General features: G+C 40.7%; 1 protein-coding gene across 7 annotated transcripts in view; it reads left to right on the plus strand.

The window, feature by feature from the left end:
* SCHIP1 (schwannomin interacting protein 1) overlaps positions 1 to 12737 on the plus strand; it is a 574152-nt gene that overhangs the window by 529577 nt on the left and 31838 nt on the right. The window lies entirely within an intron of this gene.

Genomic DNA, 12737 nt, shown 5'->3' on the forward strand with positions numbered 1-12737 from the left:
CACGCATTTAATTGCTAGGCAGGCTTTTTATATGAAGGAATTTTAAAAAAATTATTGACATATATTGACAGTTCACTAGCAAAAAATAATTACTAGAATGTTTAAGCTATTTTTCCAATTTTTTGTTTGACATTTTTGACAATGAAAAAATGCAAAGTTTTAGTTACCATGTTTGGAGTTTTTAAAAGTTGATATAGTATCTATTCATCTTTTGCCTACCTTTTTTTGAAAGTCAGTGAATATATTTTGAGAATGTTTTATATGGTAATGTTCTGGTAATAACAGGCCCAAGTAAAAATAGCTTTAGTTACACGGGTGAGGTCATGAAATTAAACAAGTATATGCTTATCTGTCCACAGAAGCCTAAAACACACACTATGTCCTTCCCTCTTCATTATTTGCCGTAAGTCAAGTGTAGTTCACAACACGGCATAAGATGAAAAATAAAAGCCCTTCCATCATGAGTCTGGAAATGAGCCCTTCCATCATGAACCTCTTTACCTCAGAGGCAAATATCAGTTAATACAGCCTGCTAGAACAGTAAAATGCTACTTGATTTTTAATTTGATCAAATACATCACTACCTTTTTTCCCTGGAGAGAGATATAGAAAGAAGCTTCTGTCATGATAGATCCTTATGCATAGTAATGTAAAATATGATAGGTTATATCTTATATACATATATATGTGTGTATGAGTGTGGGGGCTGTTTTAAGTATATACTGTACTTCTTAGCGCAGTTCACAACAGCTTATGTTCTTTCTCCACAAGCTGAAACTTAAATGTATAAAAGAGGTTTCAGTGACCTGCCATGTTGCCCTCTGTATTTTTCACCCCTTGTGATCCCCAAGACAAGAATGAGCACCCAAGGTGATAGTTCGCTGAGTCCCATAACCCTAACACTTCTCAGCTGTCTGCTTCTGCCAGAAGCAGTGTGCAAAAGATGCGTGGGACACTCTGCCATAAGAGTCAGATTGCTTATCCAACTCTGCAGAGCAAACGTAGCCATCTCATACTTCTGCTATTTTCAGTGTCAAAGAACTGGTCATGGTTTCCTTTGTCAAACCATTTCTCAGATAGAAAAGTACAGGTCAGTTTGCACTTAGGAAAAATGAAAGACATACCATTACTAATGCATTAACAATGAAGTCACGATCACTGTAGTTTTATCCTACTTAGAAACAGAGAGAGAACCCAGATGCCTGGAATAAGTAAGCAATGATAGGCCAGCAACCTGAGACAGGGCTGACTAAAGCTACAGACATGTGAGGCTCAAGGAGCTTTAAAACATCAACAACAACAAAACAGAATTGCACTGTGTAACCATTTTCTAACCAAGGTGGTAAAATGCTGCATATGATTTCAGTGTCTGATAGGTTAGTACAAAAAACTGAGAGATGAAGCTTCTAGATGTGTGGCGTACTCAGAGATCAGTTCATTGTGTTCTGGACCTTAAAGATGAGTCATTCGCTTGTCATTCCAGCCTTTTAAATACCTTTCTCAGGCAAAGTGCTTTCAATTTTTATGTGTATCATGCTTATTAGGAAGATTTCATTATAATTTTCCATCTTTTTTAAACCCACGCTTTGTAATTTTACTATGAGCTTCTAGTGAAACAAGATAACATACGCTTTTTTAAAAAATATGAGGAATAAGAAAATAGTTACCTAGTATAAAAATGACTTTCCCTAATTAGAATCTTCTTTTCCTAATTTTTTCTCTATTTTTGCTGTTTGTCGGCTAAGTAGAAAATTAAATTAAATGTCATAAACTGGGGCTCTGCAGCCTTTTTTTTTTTACCTTGCATTCATCAGTAAGACGATTTTGAGTCCATGCCTGTAATATACATACATTTTATTCAGAAATAGCACCCACCATATTTATATTGATACACAATATACATTTGTTTACACAGTATACATGTTTTATATACAATAAAACATATGCATAAATAGATATTTTAAAGAATAAAATGTTTAAAATATAAATATAAGTAAAAGTTGTAACTTTTTTAATCTCCTGTGATACTTTCACCCCATTTTGAGGTCAATTGTCAAAAACAATAAAAAAAAAAATTGGTATACCTCTGCTTAGGTACCATAGAATTCCCTGAACCAATTGCACTAATAAATACCACATGTGTATAGGGATTATTTTACAGGGTTGTTTTAAAGCCAGACAAACAGCCTTCAGGGGGAAAGGTCACTTTCTGATGACTAAAATTAGATTCCACCGAGGCAAAGGAAGAAAAAGATTATGCATCTGTTCCTTTTCCGTGGGGAAGCTTCTGATGGTAAGAAAGATGTTGCATTAAGGTCCTCTGGTTTATTCAATAGTAACAGTAAAACTGCACTCAACAGAAAACATATCTTAGTGTTTAAGAAGAAAAGTGCAGACCTTAGCAGAATCCGAGGTGTATACTTCAGCCCATTATTTCCCTGCCCTGCTTTGAGCAACTTCTGATCCCGATAAAGAACCACAGAGCTGATTGTCTTCAGGACCAGCGTGGTCCACAGCATCTGAGTCAGTGTCGTGATTCATTTCACCATCACTTACCAAGAGCCCTCTCATGTTCCTGGCACTACGCATGGCGCTAGGATCCCCCAAGGGGGACTGAGCTTTCCCTCCTGGAGCTTACAGTCCCAATGGGGGAGGTACATAAAGGAACAAAAACTACACGGAACTGATGCTGCCTGGAGTATCCAGATAGCCGGTGTGGGCTTCTAAAGTGTGCAGCCATTTAGATCTTCCCCTGCCCCAGGAACGTGTTAAGCATGGAATTGTTCATGTGTACATTCTTGGGGCAGGGAAAGATCTAAATGACACTAATGGAGAGAGAGAAAAGGAAATCGTGAAAATTTAATATAGAATATGGCAGAAGGCTGGCTCCAACTTTGTCCCAGAGCAGAGAAAACGCAGGGAAGCTGGCTTTACCTTCTCTTCCTAGGCTACTGGGCACAGAATCACGGAGCTGACAGCAGGGCGGTGAGTGGGCCCAGGGCTGGGCCAGCCGCTCGGCTCGCTTTGTTCTTCAGGGGTGCTGTCTCTAGTGTTGTGCATCCAATTATGGTGAAAGATTAGGGAGGACCCTGTGAAGAAATTAAAAGGCTGGAAGGAACAATATTTAAAGTGAAGCCACAGCTGCGCCTCATGTTTTTTTTAAAAGGTGAATGGAAATGACTGCTTGAGATAAACTGCAATAAACAGTAACACAGAATGCCAGCTGCCATTCCAGGCAAGCGCTCTGCCCTCCCCACACAATTACTGAGGAAAAGCAGCCGTCGACCTCCATTAACCCTCACATCTTCCTGCCTGTGAGGGCTGAATACGCTTGAAGAACCATGTTAAGTTACCGAAGCCTGGGACCTAGCCCCACTTCAGCCACCTGGGAAAAATCTCTTCCGCTTTCTGGGCCAGGGTCTCCTTTTCTTAAAAGGAAGGAATTCGCCTTGTAGGTCTTAGATGTTATAAATATAAAGCTTCCTGGCTCCTGGTTCAGGTTTCTTATCATATCACCCCACTGGCACACCTCGGTTAGCCAGCGTGGTCAGGGAATGGCTTGTTTCAGGTAACTAGAATTTCCAGTTAAATGCAAGTGTGTTAAATGTATTCTGGTTCTCACACACACATGCACACACGTATGCACACCCACGCCCCTTTCCATGTCATGGTCATCTTCTGCAGCACTCCCTACTTTGTCTCTTTTCCTCCTCCTCCTTTTTATTTTTATTTTTATTTTTATTTTGAGACAGAGTCTCCTGGAGTGCAGTGGTACAATCTTGGCTCACTGCAATCTCCACCTCCTGTTTTAAGTATTCTCGTGCCTTAGCCTCCCAAGTTGCTGGGACTACAGGCGCGTGCCACACCCAGCTAATTTTTGTATTTTTAGTAGAGATGGGGTTTCACCATGTTGGCCAGGCTGGTTTTGATCTTCTGACCTTGTGATCCACCCACCTCAGCCATCTCTTTCCCTTCTTCTCACTAGTTTTCTTAGGCTTCTAGCTCTTCTCATTTCGTTATGTGTATGGCTTTTAAAAAAATTGACATATAATTCACATACATAAAAGCCACCATTTTAAAGTATACACTCCGATGGTTTTTAGTGTATTCATAAGGCTACACCACCATCATCTAATTCCAAAATTTTTCATCACTCCAGAAAGAAACCCTGTACCCATCAGGAGTCACTCCCAAAGCCTTCCTTCCCTTAGCCTCTGACAACCACTAATTTACTTTATGTATTTATAAATGGATCTGTTTCAGACATTTCTGGCTCCTTTTTTCTTCCTTTCTCCATTTTTCTCACTACCTTACCCACCCCTTCCCTTTAACGTTAATAACAGCTACCACTTTTTTTTTTGAGATGGAGTTCCGCTCTTGTCACCCAGGCTGGAGTGCAATGGCGAGATCTCAGCTCACTGCAAACCTCCCAGGCTCAAACAAGTCTCCTGCCTCAGCCTCCTGAGTAGCTGGGATTACAGGCTTGCACCACCATGCCCAGCTAATTTTTGGATTTTTTTTTAGTACAGACGGGGTTTCTCTATGTTGGTCAGGCTGGTCTCAAACTCCTGACCTCAGGTGATCCACCCACCTCGGCCTCCCAAAGTGCTGGGATTACAGGCGTAATCCCAGGTGAGCCACCGCGCCTGGCCGATAACAGCTACCACTTAATAAATTTTCTGACTGTGCCAGGCACTGTTCCAATCACTTTCTATATAGTATTTCATGTAATTATTAAAACAACCTAAAAATAAGTATTATTCCTTTTCTTCCAAAGACACTGGGACTCAAAGAGTCTCAGTAACTCGTAGTAGTGTCAGAGTCAACAAGTTAACCAGGGTCTTCTTGACTCCAAATACTCCTCCCCACCTTCTTTCTCGCCATGAGTCTGTGTCTACCTCCTCCAGACCCTGAGTCCATTCTGACACAGGAGGTTGAGGACACCAGCTTCCTGGCTGCTGATTAAGGCTTGGCTGTTTCATAACCCTGCAGTAGGAGTTTGGGACTGTTGCGTTCCTGACAGTGATACTGAATGACTGTGATGGGTTTCCAGGCTCCTAAAATGGCACCTGTTAAAAATAGAGCTGCCAGATAACCTTGTCTTGTGCTAAAAAGTAGTCTCTGTTAGGCAACCATTTGAGAAGCAGAATGAGCTCAGGTACATTCCTAGCAGTTGTGTTTTGGATATGCTGCTCACAGGGGAGGACACTCATTTAGTTTTCCACCACATCTCTGAGGAGTTAATGTTGAAACACCTCTTCTACAGTAGTCATCTTTGTGGACTGCACCTTGGACTCCTTCACTTTCAGCAAGGTTCCCATTTGAAGTAGCTACTGAACTTTAACCCTAGGTGTTTGTTAAATACCTTTGCTTACCTTCACATTCAGAATTTTCAAGCATTAAGGACTCTGCGCCGCAGTACTTCTGCCTGCCTGCTTTTATTTATGTCTCTTCCCTGTAGCATGAGAAGGAATGCAGTCAACATTAGGCAAAACCGTCCTCACGGTTATACTAATTGTACATAAATATCTGTATTCTCTGGACTGGCATCCCAGTTCTTTTGATGTCAGCCAATACTCAAGTAAAATAAGTGTCAGAAGATGCAGGGCCCCAGAGTCCCTCCCCTTGGGTGCCCATCCTGGGCTTTAGATATTCGAGGCTAGCTCTCTCATGGGTGCAGGTCCTGAGCAATTTACACCCAAAGGCCTCAATGTTGCCCAGCAGCCCAGGCTGACACTTATTTAGGGAAACATGTTTAGGCAGGTTGGTACGAGGATGCAAAGATAAGAAATTTCAACAGCATTTCGGGAAACCAGTATTTGGCAGCTCATCTTGACTTTTCTGGATGTTTAGTGTAAGTGACTGAAATGGAAAATGTCAGGAATATAAAATGAAAAGAAAGTGTCCTAACTTACTATCCATTCAGTGATGCAATTGAGAGATATTATCTTTTAACTTATGTTTCCACTACCAATTAAAAAGCACTTCCCAGGGGATAAAATAAGATTCAAGAATTTAAAATAACCTGGCTGGTGCAAGAATTTATGCACTTGACATTCAACAGCATACAATTTATTTTCTTATGGAATGCTGTTTTTATATTTTGGTCTAGTGAAAAATTCATGGTTTGTCTCAATGAGAAAATAATTAGAAAATACTGTCAGTATGTTTGGGTTTTCTTTTGGCCTTTTCGTTTCAAAGAAAATTAATACAATTAACATAACACATAAGTTCTATACTTCTGGTTCATAATGTGTAAGAGCTTCAGACACCTCACACTGTAATGCTTCCTATAAATGTTAGAATAAAGCTGTCTTACAAGCTGGGGAAAGACATAAGAGCGACTACCACTTTCCTAAAGGAAGAGTATTTTTCCACAGAGAGCTTCAGAATCCCGGTTACATTCCCTGGCGGATGCTGCTAATGGTGATGATGCCAGATATCACTAGGCAATAGATTGCACTGAAGCAATGGGATCATTAATTGCTTCAAAACAAGCATCCTGGTAAGGCCTTGGCAGAGGCCAGGCTGCTACAAATGAAATCCACCTGGCTCCAGAGTCTGGCCATGCCACATGGAACAGATGTGTGCTCAATTACAGAAGAACCAACTCTGTGTTTCATCTAGCTACTTGATCTGCTCAGTTGTTTAAAGCTGTGGTTCTCAAAGTGCCTATGCCAGCAGCCTCAGCAGCATCTGGGAACTTGTTAGAAATGCACATTCTCAGCACCACCCCAGACTTTCTTGAAATAGAAAAATAGACTGTGTGTTTACAAGCCCTCCAGATAATCCTCTTGCACAATCAATCACTTTTTAGAGCTATTGGCTTAAAGAAATATGTGACACAGAGGGTATGTGTGTGTGTCTGCACATGTATACATGCATCTTCCTCCCTGTGCCTGTCTCCACTTGGGAGACCAGTGTCCCAGCAACCCCTGGCATCCTGAGTTCCTTTCTGGGCCATGGGGGACCAGTGTAGTCATCAGCTTCTGGGATGATGCAGCCCATAATCCTTAGGAAGGTTTTCGTCAGTGGCATATTGTTTTCCTTTTTACCATTGGTGGCAAGTATTTACTTCATTGCTTTAACAAGCACTTCCTGAGGCCTGTAGATAACACCAGTGTAGAAGACAGAGAAAGAGCAGTCAAGGCCTGCGAGGCTTCTTAAGCTTAGAGAAGATCTCCTGCAAAACCTCTAACCTCTTGCAACTCCTGGGGCTTATTAGAAATGCAGAGACTCAGGCCCTGCCTCTAATTTAGAAACATGCATCTTAGCAGGATCTTCAGGTGGCTCATAAGTACCCTGAAGCCTGAGAAGTATTGCACCAGGTAATGTGAAAAAGAGGATGCTAAACATGGTATCTGTAGAGGTTAGTAACAAATCAGTACTGAGACAGTGAACATTATAAAACAAGTCCATCCAATAATTTTAAAAAGTCTATTTCAGTTCCCATGGCAAAAAGTGAAAAGTGAGAAACAAATGAATCTGGGAGAAGGGGAAGCTCAATCCAGGGAAGGGCAGAAAGACAGGAAATTGGGAGAAACACTTTTTTTTTTCCCACTCCTCCTTCCCACAACTGAATCTTGTCCAGGCCTGCAACTGTTCCTGCTCCAAATCTTACATCTGCTTTTATTCCCACCTCTGAGCCTTTCTCATCTGCCTGGTCCCCTGATTCTCTAGGCCAGGTTTCTTTAAATCCGTTCATTCTCAGGGGAGTTTAAGGAGTCCCTTCCTCTTGGTCTGACAGGCCCTTTCCGGCTGCGTGGGTTTCATCATCTGTGCAGGACTCAGAAGGAAGCAGCTGTTTGTTGTATCCTAAGCACCAGATGGCTTTAGGTTCAGGTTTAAGATGTTATTTCCTGCAGTGTGTTCCTGATAACGCTAGAGGGTCCCCCATGTTTCCCCACAAAAAGTACGGTTTGTCAATTAAATACATTTTGAAAATGCAGAAAACACCCAATCTTCCACTTGTAAATTTACGTGCAGATTAGCGTACTGAAGGCTAGGTGACCCCTGCCTCTGAGACACCATAATGCTGCTAGTAAGGTGGGCTGGGCCAAAGGCAAGAAGGCAGAACCTAGGGAGGGGATGCAGGAATGACCTTGGTGTATAAAGGATGAGGCCATGCCATATCCCAAACAAAAATGTGGAAAGGTCCTGGGGACCTATGTGATTTGAAGATAGATGAAACTTACCCATGCTGAACATTTTGCTTTTCATTTCATTACTGAATACCCCTTTGTTCTTGTCCAGTTTGGGGAACTGCAGTAGAACAGGGCGTATCAGGCAAGGCTGAGCGTTGGTGTTGAGTCTATAAGTGCTCAGTGGTCTGTGTTCTAAGATCATGGTGGCTTGCCTGGTGTCATTGAAAGTCATTGTGAGCCTTATCTGCTCAGGCACAGTGGGTGGCATTAGGGAATTTAGTGACAGATAAGAACAAAAACTTCCTGGGGCTGAATAACGGTGAGTTTCTAAGCACATTTTTGCTCTCATCTGGGGCTTGAATACCTTTTCTGCCCATTAGTGATGAACCCTATTCCTCAATTGCCCTTTGCTTTTGCTAGCAATACCAATTTTAGATGTTTTACTTTTGTTTTATGAGGGCATTTCCCAAGGCTGTTTTAGGAGTGGACATGACTCTGCTTGTCGTAAGTGCAGCCAGACAGTGGTGTTTTGAGTCAGCCTTTTCCTTTTCCTGTACACTTTGCTGTTTCTCACCCTGGAGCGTCTTGGGCTTGGTTGGGTTGAGGGGGACACAGCCAAACAATATCAAAGAAGAAGCCATTAAAGGATTTAAGCTAAGTGAAACCATCAGTTTATGGTTTGTTCTCTTCCTCAGAGAACAAACAGCCTTTGAAACCACACACACACGTATTTTACACATGTGGGCAACTGAAAAAAAAATTAGGTTCTAATTGTTAATTTTAAGATTGAGCAGTGGTGATAGGAAGAGCGGTCCTTATTTGTATTGTGGATATTTGTGGTTACGATTAGCCCGTGGTATGTATGCTTTGCAGGTGTTTTCTCTTTTTCTGAGAAAACATCACATCTATCTCGGGAAGAAGTAGACCCATAACTCCTCATGTCACATTTTATCCCCTACAAGGTATCCACCATTGTTATTAGTCTGAACACTTTACTCTTTAATGAGGAAGAGTAATGTGAAAAAGCAGAAAGATCTGGGATTAGAAAGCATGGACTTGAATCCTACTGCTCCTGCCTAACAGGATGGTAACTTTTCATCTCCCTCAGTTTCCTCATCAAAGCAGAAATTGTTGGAGTATGAATCATACTGCTACCATCTATCACAGATTTACATTACCATGGGTCAGGTACAGCTGCGAAGTAATTTACCTAAGTTTTCTCTTTGAATCTTCCAGCATCAAGTGAGAGCCTTTACCTCTGGACTGGGAAGGGCTTTCCAAGCACAAAAGCCACTGACAGCATGACAGGGGAAGCAAGCTATTGACAACACTACATAACACTAACAGTTGAAACTCAAAAGGACAAATACTATAAAATGTTTAAAATTCTCAGACATTTGTAGAAAAATGAGCAAAGCTAAGGATAAGTAATTCAGAGAAAAGAAAGTACAGTCACTAAAAACATTTAAATATTTACTCTCACAGTAATCAAAGAAATTAAAATTTAAAAACATTACTTTTTGCCTATCAAATTTTTTTAAAACGTTTTTTTAAGTGAAAATGTTCAGTGTTAGCCAGGATGTAGTGAAAGCTGCACCCTCTTACATCGCTGGCGGGCATGTGGATTGGAACAGATTTTTTTGAGAGCAATGTGACAAAATGTGTCAAGAGCCTCAACAAATGTTCACACTCAGCTGATCTGGTAATTCCGCTTCCAGGAACTTATCCTGAGGAAATAATCAGACATGTGGGCAGGGATTTACGTAAAGAGGATAACTTCTGGCCAAGTGTGGTGGCTCGCGCCTGTAATCCCAGCACTTTGGGAGTCTGAGCCGGGTGGATCACAGGGTCAAGAGATCAAGAGCATCCTGACCAATATAGTGAAACCCCCTCTCTGCTAAAAATACAAAAATTATCTGGGCATGGTGGCACATGCCTGTAGTCCCAGCCACTCAGGAGACTGAGGCAGGAGAATTGCTTGAACCCAGGAGGCAGAGGTTTCAGTGAGCCAAGATCATACCACTTCACTCCCACCTGGGCAACAGAGCAAGACTTCATCTCAAAATAGAAAAAAAAAAAAAAAAAAAAAAAGAGGCTAACTTCCATGTTATTTTTAATTTAACACAACCCAAATGGCTAACCATAGAGGATAACTCCATAGGATGGAATGATATGCAACCATTAAAAATTGTGTCTTATTCCTTTCTGGCTGCTCTGGAGGAAAAATTTTTTAAATGTTTTAAAATTGGGTTTTTAAAGAATATGAAGTGATACAAGGGAAATTCTCAAAATATAATAAACAACATTATATCAACTTTATAAAAAGGAAAATAATGCACACATATGATAAAAACTAGGAAGAAATACACTAAAATGTTAGCAATCATCCCTCTCTAAGTGGTGGGATTATGGATGACGTTTATATTCTTCATGCTTTTCTTGATTTGTTCAGTGGTATCCAGAGAGAGAGAAAGGAGAAAGGGGGAAAGAGAGTGAATTATTATAAAAGAGTCCTCTTTAAACTGTTGATGACATAGCCAGCTGTAAAAAATTGCAATTAACGTAAATAGAAATATTTTTAAGGCCTCCTCCAATATCTGTAGCTCGAATTAAGAAAGAGAGACATGGAATCAAGGGTATATTCACACATTCATGCCCTGGGATAAGTGTTTTCTTTAAAGCCCTGGGATAAGTGTTTTCTTTTAAGCCTGGTTCAGACCCTAGGCTAATGTCAGACCAGTGTGTTGTTGAACATTAATCATTAACATTCATGTTGCTTCTACTGATTTTATATTTGGATATTCAGCTCTACTCAATAGTTTTCTGCCTATTGAAGACTTTGGTGAGAATCTCTTTTGTCTGTGAAACGGATTGAGAAATAGGTTCACTGACTGTACAAAATCTGCCTGGCAGATATGGGGATTTGAAATGAATTTGTTTTAAATAAAGATGTCAAGTGATGTGATTCTGTTTTGGCTGGACCATCCCAAGTGCCAGCCTTGTGTATTTGGAAAGGTGGTTTGCTCCAATTAAGGTTCCAAGCAGTACAGTTGCAAGTGGTTAGTGAAATAAAAGGCATTCTTGCTTTCCTCTATAACCTTATGGTTACTTTCTTAAAGCTTGATTTTGGGCTAGCCCAGCAAAAAAAATATATATATATATATAAACTATGAAAGCAGTCTTTCACATTTGTAAAAAAAAAAACAAAACCTGTATAAAAGTAGTCTTTCACTTGATGGCTGTACTACACACACACACACACACACACACACACTCACACACACACTCTAGCTCCTAGTATGATGCAGTTTCATTGATACAGGCTAAAATAGGATGCTATCTATATAGACAGAGATAATCGCCAGATGTGAACAGTTGAAAGAATGCTTATGGTGTCCAAGGATTAAAAAGTGTGAGAGAAAATGAGAGTAGAGATGAGGTTTCTTTGGACTAGAAGTTCTCAAACCTATTGAAATTAAATATCTGGCACTAGAGTCTGGGGCATTCTGAAGCTGCCTGTTGAAGCTGGATCTTGGGAACCACCGTCTTAGCTGTACTTTGCTGTCATATATTTTATTCTGTGCTGTCTAATACAGTATCCACTAGCCACCTATGATGGTTGAGCTCTTCAAATGTAGTGTGACCGAGGAGCTGAATGTTTAATATTAATTAATTAATTAATTAATTCTTAAGTTGAAATGCAGATAGCCACATGAAACTAATAACTACCACATTAGACAGAGCAGCCTTAACCTATTTTATACTGTCCTTCACTTGGGAATGAAATTATTTTCAGCGCACCCTTACAGCAGGCTGTGCATTTTGTCGCTGTGACACAGTGATGCTCCAGAACCTCCTACTAGGAGAATGAAGGCATCACCAGGCCTTTAGTAGCCACACCCAGTCACATGACCTGCATTTTGTAATATAATTTGTGCAGTGTGGTCTTCAAACCCTCGCTCAGTGCATCAAATGGTACTTCTCAAAGCCTTTGTCATCTCACAAAACTAAAATTTCATCTTCAGCCCAGGATTTTTGACTCGTGTGGCTTGTTTTTTGTAGTAGTTTCATTTTTAACTAAGGAAATCATTTTTAACCTTCTCTCCTGTTGTTTAAAGGGTTTAAAAGTTCAGCATGGTGAGTTTTTACGAGGTGTTTAATGGGAAGCCAAGCATTGTAAATATCCAAATGATCACGGTAGTATAGTTTACCAAATCATTTTTCTATGCACACTGACCTGACCTCCCTTCAAAATATGAAACAGATGGGTCCAATTAGAATTCTCCAGTGATTCCAGACATTATTGTCAAGGTTTCTCATATTCTAAAACCTGGTGAGATGAGGCTAGCACTTGGACAGAAACAACAGTCCCCAACAAGACTGTAAGCTGCATGGAGGCAGGTGCTGTCTCTCTTGTCCTGGGCCTTATTGTGGTGTCTGCCAGCTCCCAGAGGCTGCATGTTGGTGAAGTGAACTACTGTTCTTGCCATAGAGAAAATGATCTGGCTAAAGGGACATGTAAAGAAGAGAGTAGACAAGGTCAGGGAAAGGCCACATTTGGGATCAAAGTGATTTGATTCAGGAGAAAGTACT

The sequence above is a fragment of the Aotus nancymaae genome, unplaced genomic scaffold (assembly GCF_030222135.1).
Source record: "Aotus nancymaae isolate 86718 unplaced genomic scaffold, 86718_ANA_hifiasm-v0.15.2.pri h1tg000019l, whole genome shotgun sequence".
NCBI classification, from domain to species: Eukaryota; Metazoa; Chordata; class Mammalia; order Primates; family Aotidae; genus Aotus; species Aotus nancymaae.